General features: G+C 39.2%; 1 protein-coding gene across 1 annotated transcript in view; it reads left to right on the top strand.

The window, feature by feature from the left end:
• The first annotated feature begins 2,710 nt into the window (after positions 1-2,710).
• TNS3 (tensin 3) overlaps positions 2,711-12,778 on the top strand; it is a 136,214-nt gene continuing 126,146 nt past the window's right edge. Inside the window, exon 1 of the mRNA XM_053993578.1 lies at positions 2,711-2,715. The gene's annotated coding sequence lies outside the window, so the exon portion shown is untranslated. The remainder of the gene's footprint in view (positions 2,716-12,778) is intronic.

Genomic DNA, 12,778 nt, shown 5'->3' with positions numbered 1-12,778 from the left:
GACAATTTTATTCTACAGTGGTTCCAGTTATTAATTGCACGAGCATGTAATGTTAGTTCATCTCTTCCACTGCACTGCTCAGCCAGTCTGCCAGCTCCTTTCATGTTTCCATTAATTCTTTCTTTATAGTATATGCAGTGAGAGGAAAGAAATTTAAATTTCATGTTTATCTACTTTAACCTTAGGTGTTGCTAATGAGAACATGAGCAAAACCAGTTTATAAGTACGAGGTAATTGCATGGTCAGGACAACTGAGACAGTCTTTCCTCCCTAGATGCAGGTGTTTGCAGCTTGTCTTGGTGGTGCAGGGTGCATGTGGCTTTGATTCTTACAGCTGGGCACTGTTCTGCTTGATGGTTTGTCACTTTGGCTTGAAAGGAGAGTTGGTGGTTGTAATTCAAGTTGGCATATGAAGTTGTAAATGCTATGTCAGGCAAGAAGTCTCCAAGGCAGATGATGTGCTTGCTTCCAGCAATAGGCATGCTATTATGACAGGTTAGTTAACATCTTCCATGTATGGAAGTATGGGTGTTTGGTTGGATAGAGTAGTGAATCATGAGTCGCAGTCACAAAATGAACTGCAGAGATGCAGCATATTAAAACCTTGGACTTGCAAGCCCACTGAGGAGTCAGAGGGGAGAGCAGACAAACGGCAAGAGTTCAGTCTGTCCTGTTTTCTTTAGGGGTAGTCTAGAGATCATGAATGAGCTGGGAGTTGAAGAAACAATGTGCTACTTTTTTTTTTTTTCCTTTTTATGAGTAATTTATGATTTAAGAAGCATTGAGAATTGGAGATCGATCTTTTTCATAACCATTTAGGGAGGCAAATGCTGTCTCTTCCATGCTAGTGGTTAAAAGCTGTTCCTGAGTGTTTAAGCTGGAGTGGGTTGTCCTTGTGTAGTCAGGTAGTAGCCCCTTTGACTCTTTGACTGTGTGGTGTACAGAACTGATGTTTCTTTTTGTTCTTGCAGCTTGCTCTGTTGCATGGGCTGCATCTTCTTTTTAACATTCTAAGGATTACAAAGGACCTGAGGCATGGAGGCCCCCTCTACTCAGTAACCCACTCTGTGTACCATGAATTGAGTCATCATAGAAGTGTTCAGAAGATCATAGCAGCTGTTCTGAAAGAAAACTCTACCTTTGTTGTCCAGGTGTTGCTGCAGAGTTTCTGGTTCCACTCTGCTGGCTGAGTGTGGGTGGCCTTAAATAGCTTCCCCGGGCAGGTGCTGTCAGGGTGCCTGCAGCACCGAGTGTGTGCTTTGGCCTGCATTGGCAACTCCCCCAGTCCACCTTACGCCTGAGCCCAGATGGTGTAATAAAGCCTCATCAGAATGACGAGAGGGCTCTTGGTAAAATCCAGCAGTGTTTGTTACGGAGAAATCCAAGGGTCCAGGCAGGGCAGGAGTGGGTAAAATCCAAGGAGGCAGGGTAGAAGCAGGAGCACAACCTCTGCTGAAGGGAACTGGTATCAGAGAGCCAGGACCAGCGGAGGGGTTAGGGTATATCACTGAGGGGAGGTTGAAAGAGTCAGGATACAAATCATCCAATAGGGAGAGGAGTCAGGGGAGGAGTTGGAGTGGGGTGACTTGACCTGTACCCATGGGGAAGGAAGGAGGGAGTAGTTTTCCAGGGAGTACTAATGAGGGAACAGGGGATACAGTATTTTCTAGAACCGGGGAGTGAACCCTGGTGACTGACAACCATCCCTTTGCCTGAAAAAGCAAGGAATCATGGGAAATTACACCAGCCTCTATGTTAAATGATGGTGCTTTCCAATGGCATCCCGGCTCTGTCTTCCCCACAGCTGTCTCCCACAGCTGAGAGACAAATCTGTCTCGGAGAGCCATAATTTTGAAGGTGAACATGTTAAATGAAACAGTTTTCACTGGGGTTAACCTCAAGATATTTGTTAAAGTGAGCATGCATGATGACTACTACTGAAGCTCAGGTGAGTGGTGTAAAGGGATGAATCTACAGTCTTTAGACTGTATGTGTGAGATTTGAGGGTTCCTGCTATATGAGATTGTAGAAATAATCTAACACTTAGTTTTTCCTAGATCATCCTGTAATCCAAGTTAGTCATGCTTTTCCTGGCTTTCTTTGTGTTATGGTTTCTGAATATCAAAATAAGGTGGTTTGGGTTTTTTTGGTGTGATGTATACAGACAAGGTTCTTCATAGGAAGTGGTTTTAATTTTGAGACAAATCTGTGAAGATATGTGAGTCCACAGAATATCTGTTCTGCTTCCTCTGCTAAACCCATGACCCAAAGTCAATTCCAGAACAAGGGTAAAGTGTTGGGAACTGCTGAAGTTCTAGATTACTTGAAAAGCAGAATATTTACTCTGACTAAAACTGAGGTGATGATTAAAGAATGCTATAAAGGATAGAGGAAGGGAGAAAACCCTTGTATATGTGATGTGAGGGAAGGCATTAGTCTTCAACCTGTTTCATTGATTAGAGTATGTGAGCAGGGCACTGAGTTTGCATTGAGCTAGTGCTAACTTTTTATGGAGCTGAGACTAAATAGTACAGCTGAGAGCAGCAGTGGATGCTCAGGCTCTGCATCTGATCTGATTGGTGCTTCTTTGTCTGGACAGAGCTCAAACAATGCAGCTGGGACATCTCCAAAGGTACTATCTTTTTTTCCTTATTTTATCATCATTTTTTATTCCAGGTGCTGACACCCTGCTTTCTTCCAAGCAGCTATGAGCTGGTAAGTATTTTTGGCACTACTGATATCCATCAGGTTTTATTAGGCTATAGGTTAGATTATTCTTGTAGTCTCCTGTAATCTCTTATTATTTCAGTACTGTGCTATCACCTTTCCTCTCTGAAGGCTTGGCAAATCAAGGGTCTATTCCTGAAGCTTGTTACTGTGTCCTGTCCCATGCAGGAATCCACATGTTTTATGCTTTTATTTGTGTGCTTTAAATATAAAAAATACTTCAGTAATTATTTGTTTCAACATCCTGATGTCTCATGTCAGTTTGGAAGTACAAGTAGTGTAAGATTTATTTGGGACCTGTTTTTTTTTTCTTCCTGGTGGAACCCATACTTGGTTAGGATAGGAAAACTTTAAGCCTTTTCTGGCTTGCAATACTGTATTTGGTTGTTTTAGCTCCAAGGGTAATGTGAGTGATGCCTGGAAGATGGATTGTAACAGTTACTTATTGAACCAGCACTGGCAGCTGCTAGTGTCAATACTAGGACTAATCAGCCAACAGCTGATGCACAAGTGTCAGCCAAGAACTCTGTGTATTGTAGGTAAGCGATACAACCACTGGCAATTAGGAATCCTACATCTCACTTCTCACTTCTGCACTGCTGTGTGAAATGGCCAAGTTGCTTTGTATATTTTTGTGTCTTGATTTCCCTGCTGGAAAAATAGAGGTAATGGTACTTACCTATCATGAACCACAGAAGTCAAAAAGTGCTTTTAAAATTATTACCATGTAAAGCAAAGTCTGGAAACCAAAATCAGTAATTTTTGGTATTATGAGGAATGTAAGTATCAACTCATTGGAGGTCTCTCCTAGATTTGACCCAGTAATTTTATTAATTAACCCATATCAGAGTCTGAGGATCTTGTATAGCATCACTATATCACTATATCACAAAAATTATAAATAGAAAAGAAACCCTTTCTTTGTAGCTCACAGTATTAGGGGCAACTGCAGTTTCTTTCTTTTGTCTTGTGCACACAACCCAAGTATTGATTCTGAAATGGAAAACCAGTTACTGTGGTTCAGAAGAAATTTTAAACATATAGCAACCTGGGATATGTTACTAGCCATTAATAATTCTGATTGAACTTGGTTTATGTGAACTTGGTTTATGTGTACATGGGGCAGTGCTGATAATATAGTCATATAATATAGACCTGCTGACACAAAAAAAGTGTAGATGGCATAAGTGGCCTAACCTGTATTAGTTTACTAGCAGGAATGTAGACAGAGGCATATTCATTCACCAAATAAACATTTACTAGTTTGGGCAGAAGGGGTGGAATTCTATTTAAATTTCTTGCAGGGATATCTGTAGGTGAAATATTTTCACTATAAAGTATATAATATGTTTTATTGCTGAGAGTGAGATTGAATAGTGTGGTTTGCTCTTGGTGAGAAATGTGGTGACATTTTTATATTAGGAGTCTTTGTTCAGCACAAGTAAATTTTTTCTATTTAATGAAGAGTTCTGTTGTTCTGAAGGAGGAATAGCTGCAAGCAGTTTCTTTTACAACCATTTTGAGTGTAAAGTTTTGTGTAAAGTTTTGACAACATCAAGAATAAATAGTTGAGAGGTTTAGATAATAGGGAGGGTGACATCTATTCAAATTAAACAAAACTTTGTGGCATCATAATTTGCTGCTGAACCATGGATTTATCCCCATTCACTCCAGCCAAGGAATTCCAACCTTTTAGTCTTCACATGAATAAACAATACATATGCCTTCTTTAAATCAGTGTTGCATCTATTTAGTCAGTGTAAAGGTTGCCTATATTGTGCTCATTAAACTGGCTTATAGCAAGATAGTAGTTAAACTCTCAGTGACATATTTCTTGGAAGACTGTTGAAGCCTGATGAAATTTACAGATGTTCTTTTTCTTCAAAATCTGTATTTTATTGAGTATTTTCTTTTGTCTGTTATCAAATGTGCCCTTCCCATTTCTCATGAACCACATGTCGTGAAACTTTGTAATGACATCAGGAGGCTCATATATCAACTCAATGCAGCTGTTTGGACTTTCAGATGCTAAAATATAAAGCAGTTCCTGTGTTCTAATAGTACTTACTTTATGGTGTCATGCACATTCCTCAGAATGTGGGATGATGATAGTCTAGCTCTGTTCATTCAATTCAAATGTTTAGCAAAGATGATATATTCTGTTGCACTTAATTTTATTTCATGAAGAAACAATGGACTATTTGTGGGAATGGTCTTCCATTACAGAGATTTATAGCTTAACCCAAAAACTAAAAAAAAAAAAAAAAAGGCGGGGGAAAAAAAGTGGCATGGTCACTGTGTTTGTTTGTTTTTACCTTAGAGATGAATAAGCTTATATAGTACTTCTAAAATTAAATTAAAAAAATAAAAATCAAAGATGGTAGGTATGTTTAAATGGCCTTTACTGGAATTATTGGATCTTATTTTGAAAAAATTGTTAGTTATTCAGCTGATAGTATTTCTTAAATTGATGTTTTTAATTTAAAAAAATGCTGACAACTTTTAAGTCTTTTTCTCTAGTGCTGTCAAAATAAGAAAAGGTTTAGGTCCTAACTGTAAAGGTCTGAATACTTCTTGTTTTATCTATTACTTTAAAAATATAAAAATTAAAAGGAAAGCCAATGAAAGGATATTATTTTAGAGATAATTTTTAGATTCCAGGAAATAGTCTAGGGTATTTTAAGATGCTTCAAAAGGATAGTAAGCTAGTCTTCTTCACTGAATTTTTTTTTGTCCTTCATGATAGTGTATCTTTGAAAAGAATAAAGCAAACTAAATATTAATTCCTCAGAGTGCCATCACCTATGCTGCCAAATTTCTTGAAGTAAAGAAATGTGTGAAGTCCCAAACCTCTTACATACATGAATTCTTATCTTAAAATTAATTCATTGGTGAATGGTCCTTATGACTGCATGACTTGTCAGTTTTAAGACACGTTTAAAAAGTGATCTTCAACACAGAAATTTCTGATTGAATTTCCTCCCCCCCACTTTTTTTCTTATGTTTTTTTTCCAAATGGTTACCAAAGAATTCCGCATACCTCTAGTCTGCCACTTAATTATCACTTTTCATAACTCGCTGTTATAATGTGGACAGATTAAATGGGCACATACCTGTAAAGTATATTTTACAATAACAGTCACTTCAAGCTGAAGTTTGTTTAGTTGTTTTGCTAAGTCTTGAGTGGAAGTTTGATAATTTTGATAGAAATTGGAGAAGGGCACAATGATTCTGATTCCCACCCCCTTGTCCTAAATTATACAAGCCTCTTTTCTGCCTGTAGAAAGAAAAATCAAAGACTTGAACATTCAGGCCCCTCCTAACAAACTAAAACCTGATTTTGAACAGTGAGTCAGATTGTGCTCTATACTGTTTCAAAATAGGAAGAGAACAGAGTAAAAGTAATTGTGGGAGAAATAGAGATTGGTTTGCTTTGGGTTTTTTGGGTATGTGTGTTTTTCATTTGGTTTTTTAAAAGGAGCAGGAATGTACCTTGAAAAAATGCTGAAAATGTGAGTATGAAATCACAAAGGCTTAATTTTAATTGCCTATCTAATTTTTTACTTGAAATCCATGGTAGTTTATATATACACCTACATACATTAAACCTAGTGCCAATATTTTCTTAAAAAAATTTAAAACTAACACCTGAAAATCCATGTTGATACATAAAAGTTAAACCAAACTCTCAGTTATATATGGGTAAAGTGAGGAAGAGAACAGGAAACTTTAAGAAAATTCAGTACTCTTAACAGTGTTTGAAAGAATGCTTGTCCCCTGTTGCAAAAGAACCCTCTCCTTCCTTTTTTTCATGCTGTTGAATGCAATCCTCTCCAGAAGCTTTGTATAAGAAAGATCAGTGAATATGGAAAAATGAATTTTTATCCCTACTGCATTCATTTTTAAACACATGTTTTGAGAAAAACAATGTGAGACAATTTACTGTTCCCATGGAACACAGTCAGTCTGTTTTTAATATGGGCATGCAAGAGATTTTTTAAGAAATGGGAAGTTGAATAATTGTTTGTAGTATTGCGAAGGTCTGTGCATGTAGATGAAGGATTGCATTCTCCAATTTCATTTTAAGTTGGGTCTCATTACTAGAAGATATAATATGTTAATTTGGGTTAGTCAGGCATTACCTCCAAACACAGTGGAGTATGGTGACATAAATAAACTGAGCTAGAATCTGACATATACAATGATTTTGCTCTGCCAGCTCTGAATTTGGTTTCTGGCTTACATCAGTAAAAGCTTTTGTGAAAAATTTATCAGTTGGGTTTGGTTTGTAATAAGTGTCTGTGAGATGCATGCAAAACAAGCATTATATGCATATGCAGGCATGATTTGGTGAAGATGAAGAACGTGCTAAATCTACCAGACTTTCCCATTGATTTGAACTCTCCTGGCTCTTTCCAAGACTGTCACCAGAGCAGTTCTTAAGGGAGTGCTGCAGGCTATAGCTGCCTGTCTCATGTATGTGCCTGCGCATCATGGGAGGGCAAACGCAACAGCCTTGTTCTGTTCTCTGGTTTGTTTGCAAAGGGTGGGAATATCCATTGGAGGTTTGTATTTGTCTGTTCAGTTCCTGCTCTGTCACCATCCAGAACCATAGTGCTCATATCTCCATGAAAACTGTGGGCTTTGAAGAAATGTTTAAGGAGGGATGTTTCTTCACTTCTGGTTCATACAGCTTTCTTGAACTCACAAGGAAGCAAAGGTGCCTTGAAACTTTTTGAAACTTTTTCTTAAAGCTCTCTCTGTCTTGCTGTTCAGTTTTTCTTTATTAAACTTCGACCTGTGCTTTTCTCTTACTTTCCTTTTTTTTTTTTCCTTTCAGCTTCTTAAAAAGATTTTCCTAGTTTTCTCAATTTCTTGATTTGTAGTCATAGATATGCAGAAGAACAGACTAATGAGACACTTTCTTGACAAAACCTGTGAGCTGATGCCTGATTTGAAATACTTGACGTGATTGTGTTTTAAACGTTTTTGGATTTCAATTCTCCAGAAGCGGGCTGGTGTGGGCCTCTTTATAAAGCATTTCTTTGAGGTTTGTTTTTTAGTTTTAGATTTCAAGTGCTTACAAGAGTAAGACTAGGCTTTTCAGAGACATGCAGAGTTGAGGTTCCAAAATGCTGTTTTAAGTATAGTCAGTGCCTTGTTCTTAAATGTCTCTGACTTAGAGACATAACAGAGTGCAGAGAATAAAACTGCATGAATTGGCTACCCCAGTCCCTCAAATTAATGAAATGCAGTGATCCTGAATTGAGCTGTGCAAGGGACACTCAATTCAAAAGCTAGTCATTGCATTTGCCAGGAGAGAGGGCTCACATTGTTTCTAGGAATATTAGAAGATTACATGATTTAATAGGAATTCAAATATGAAGTTTTGTTATAATACAGTATGTTCAGTTCCAGGCATTCATCCAAAATGAAATGAAAAGTAGGCTTTCTTTGAACAATCGACAGAAACAGGGAATCAGCAAGAGGGAAAGGTTTGGTAGTTTCCAGAGCCAAGTTTGCCTGTTTGTTTATTTTCTCCAAATTGACTTCAAACCTTTCTACTGAGTGTAGTACTTTTTCAAGGCAGAAGCATCTGCTTTTCAGAAGTGTAACGCTAATTACTATAGTAGATAAATCCAGAAGCATGATGTTCTTTCAAGGTATAGCATGTTTTTTTCTGCCTACCCAGCTTTCTTTTTCTAAAGCAAAATTATCCATGTTTCAGATTCCTCAGTATCGATAGTTTTCAGATGGCATAGAAATTTTTCTTTTATGTTTGACTTCACTGACAAGCAAATGGGCTTGCATAGCTTCTGCTTGACAGCTCACACTGGAAAAGGGAAATAGCCACCACAGGGTGTATTTTTTTCTGCTTATCTGCATAATTTTCTATTCTTTCATAGCTTATCCTGAGAGTGACAGATCTTATGTCCCTTGTGAAGATGGCTCTGGTTAATATTTGAAAATGCTTTTTCAACGCTGGAATGTGTGAAAGGATAGGACAGTACTAATGCCATCACTATAAGGGAATGCTAGCCAAATATTGAAATAATAAAAGACTGTGGCATTAGTTATTGCAATGTAATTGAGGACTGCCACTTGTCTTTCAAAAGGAAAAGACAAATCTTGTAGTGTTAATTTAAAAATCAATTTTTCCTATGGTCAGAATTCATTGTAATAAGCACAATGAATCATGTATCTATGTGGATCCTTCTCTTCAGATAGAACTGTGAAGCAAGCGTGATACTTCAGGTAATATTCTGGTGTTTGGTCTGACTGCTATATAATGGTGGATTCTGTTTGTTTATTGCTTAACTAAACTTCAGCCTCTGGCATTTCATTTAATTTTAGTTCTCTATCATGTCAGAAATCATACTTATTTCATTTAATTTAGATTTTTCACGTTGGTGCAAAGATTTAGTATTTGATCATAAGTAGAATGGTGTGGCAGAAGTGTTACATATGAACTTGCTTTTGATTGTTCTCATTTAATGTCATTAAATGCTGGAGTCAAACCACAGGCCAGTTTCTTGGAGAAATGTCACAACACCACCTGGTAGATTTTGAGGGTGGAAAGGGGGAATTAATTGGGTTTTGGATGTCCTTGAAGTGCAATCCAGATGAGAAGCGTTCAGGGTAAGGTAGCCCTACTGATGCGTGAAACGAAGTTAACAAAGGTGAAGAAACTATAAGTGGTGTCATTTTATCTTTTGCTATAATGACTTCATTTTTCCTTCAGAGAGGCTGTTTTTAGGGAGTCATTGTGAAAAATCTGTGATGGTTTTCTTCAAAAATGGTAGGAGAGAGAGGTGGGATTGGTTTTGGAATGATTTTAACTCGTTCCACATAAAAGTGGTTTTTATTTCTAACTGTGTCAATCTAATTTCCTTTGAACTGTCTTTATTGGGGAGTGACAAGGATGTTTTGTTGTGTTTGATATTGAAATGCTGTGATCGGTGAGGTGCAGAGGTAGAACGATAGAATCACAGAATGGTTTGGTTGGAAGGGACCTTTAAAAGATTGTTTAGTTTCAACTCCCCTGCCATGGGCACAGACACCTTCCATTAGACCAGATTGCTCAGAGCCTCATCCAGCTTGGCATTGAACTCTTCCAGGGATGGGTATCCACAGCTTCTGAACCTGTTCCAGTGCCTCACTACCCCCACAGTAAAGAATTTCTTCCTAATATCTTATCTGAAACTATCCTCCTTCAGTTAAAGGACATTCCCCTATGTCCTCTCACTGCATACACTTGTTAAAAGTCCCTCTCCACTTTCCTTGTAGGCCACCTTTAGGTACTGGAAGGCTGCTTTAAGGTCTCTCTGGAGTCTTTTCTTCTGCAGGCTAAACAACCCCATCTCTCTCACCCTGTTTTTATAGGCGAGGTGATCATCTTCATAGCCCTCCCCTGGATCCTGCTCCAGTGGGTCCACATCTTTCTTGTATTGGGGTCCCCAGAACTGGATGCAGCACTCCAGGGTTCTCACAGGAGCAGAGGGGCAATCTGTCTTGACCTGCTTACCACACTGCTTTTGATGCAGGCCAGGATATTGTTGGCTTTCTCAACTGGAAGCATGCTTTGTTGAGACGTATCAAGCTTCTTGTTCACCAACACCCTCAAGTCCTTCTTCCCATGGTTGCTCTTGATCCATTCTTGGCCCAGACTGTATTTATGCTTGGGATTGTCCCAACAGCACTTGGGGTTTTCTCTTGTTGAACTTCATGAAATTCACACAGGCCCACCTTTCAAGCCTGTCTAGGTCCCTGTGCATGGCATTTTTTCCCTCCAGCATGCCAATCACATCACACAACTTGGCATTGACAAACTTGCTGAGGATGCACTTGATCCCACTCTCCATGTCACTGACAAAGATGTTACAGTGCCAGTCTCAATAGCTACCTAAGGAATGCCACTGGTCTCCACTTGGACATTAAGCCATTGACTGCAACACTGTGACCATCCAGCCAATTCTTAATTGTCCAAATGGTCCATCTGTGAAATCTATGTCTCTCCAATTTAAAGACAAGGGTGTTCTTTGGGACAATGTCAAATGCAATGCACAGGACCAGGTAGATGATGTCAGTCGCTCTTCCCTCATCTGCCAGTTCTTGTAATGCTGTCATAGAAGGCCACCAAATTTGTCAGGTGAGATTTGCCATTAGTGAAGCCATGTTGGCCAGCACCTTATTTTCCATGTGCCTTAGCTTAGTTTCCAGGAGGATCTGCTCCATGATCTTGCCAGGCACTGAGGTGAGACTGACTGGCTTGTAGTTTCCTGGGTCCTCCTTATTTCCTTTTATAAAAATGGGGGTTATGTTTCATTTTCTCCCAGTCAGTTGAAGCTTCAGTGGAATGCTACAACTTCTCAACTGTGTTGGATAGTAACTTAGCCACTTCCAGTTCCCTCAGGACCCATGGATGTTTATTATCATGTCCCATGGACCTGTGCTCCTTCAGGTTCCTTAAATGGCCTTGGATGGTTCTTCATTTTTCCAGTCCCTGCCTTTACCTTCATTGAGTACCTAAGCCTTTTCCATGTCCTGGGTAACCAGGTCTCCCATATCCTTCCTGAGAAAACCCACATTTTCCCTAGTCTTTCTTTTATCACCAGTACACCTATGGAAACCTACTTTTAATGCCCTTGGCCAGATTTAATTGTGTCAGTTCCTTGGCTGCTTAGACATTTTTTCTGTTTTTCTTAGTCTCTAGCTTCACCTTTTGGAGCGTACCTTTTTGTGTTTTGAGTTTGTCCAGATGCAACTTGTTCATCCATGCAGGCCTCTTGAAATTTATGCCCAATTTCCTCTTGGTAGGGATGCATTGCTCTTGAGCCAGGAGGAGACGATCCTTGAATTTCATCCATCTTTCTTGAGCCCCTTTTCCCTCCAGGGCTTTAAGCCCACGGCATTCTACCAAGGAAATCCCTGAAGAGGGCCAAGTCTGCTCTCCTGAATTCCAGGGTAGTGAGCTAGATGTGCATGTTCCTCATTACCCCAAGGACCTAGAATTTCACTGCTTTGTGGTCACTGCAGCCCAGGCTTGCCTTGAGCTTCATATTCTTTACCACCCCCTCCTTGTTGGTGAAAACAAAATCCAGCATAGCTCTTCTTATTGGCTCACCTGTCACTTGGAGAAGGACAGGATCAATGTGTTCCAGGAGCCTGCTGGATTGCCTGTGTCCTGCTGTGTCATCCTTCCAACAGATACTGGGTTTGAAGTTCCCCATGAGGACCAGGGCTTGTGACCCTTGAGGCCATTCTGTTTTACTGCAGAAGGCCTCATCAACTTGGCCTCATCAACAGGCCTTAAGTGACCTGTAGCAGGCCTGCACTATAATGTCATCTGTTTCTGCCCTCCTCCACATTCATCCTTACCTGTAAACTTTCAAATCAGCTCCTCATCCATCATGAGGTTGAGCTCCATGCTCATTCACGGAGGGGACAACAACACCTCCTCATTATCTCTGCCTGTCCTTCCTAAAGAGTCTGTACCCTTCCATTCCAAAACTCCAGTCATAGGAGTTGTCCCAGTATGTTTCCATGATGTCAGTGAAGTCAAAAGCATATACCTGTGTTATGCAGGTTAGCCATAATATACTGAGTATACTGTTATCATGGTGTTCAATATCTTATGTTGAATTTAAATATAATAACTACACATGGGGCTAATGAAATGTGATGGGCATCAAATCTTCTGTTGTCTCTGATTTCTAGTTTTACGTCTGGAAAATAATTCTCTTAATACACATCACAGTTTCCCCATATAAACCTCCTTTTACATATAGTATTAGAAAAAAAAACACCCCAAAAATGATGTGGTGAGATATTTTAATATTTGGTGATGTTTTCCATGTGAGATATCAGACATTTTGCCTATGGCAGTATGTCTTCCAAATGGAAGAGGACTCAGAAACTGGAAAGAGCAGCCATGAGATGAATAGGGAAGGAGGGAAGGGAGGACTTTCAGAGTTTTGTTACAGAGATTGTAAAATTGATTTGGCTGTTCTTTTTCTTTTTTTTTCTAATACATTTTTTCCTTTACTTTTTT

Source organism: Vidua macroura, chromosome 1 (assembly GCF_024509145.1).
Source record: "Vidua macroura isolate BioBank_ID:100142 chromosome 1, ASM2450914v1, whole genome shotgun sequence".
NCBI lineage: Eukaryota > Metazoa > Chordata > Aves > Passeriformes > Viduidae > Vidua > Vidua macroura.
Note: the sequence above shows the minus strand (reverse complement) of the source record. Positions and strands in the feature narration are given on the sequence as shown.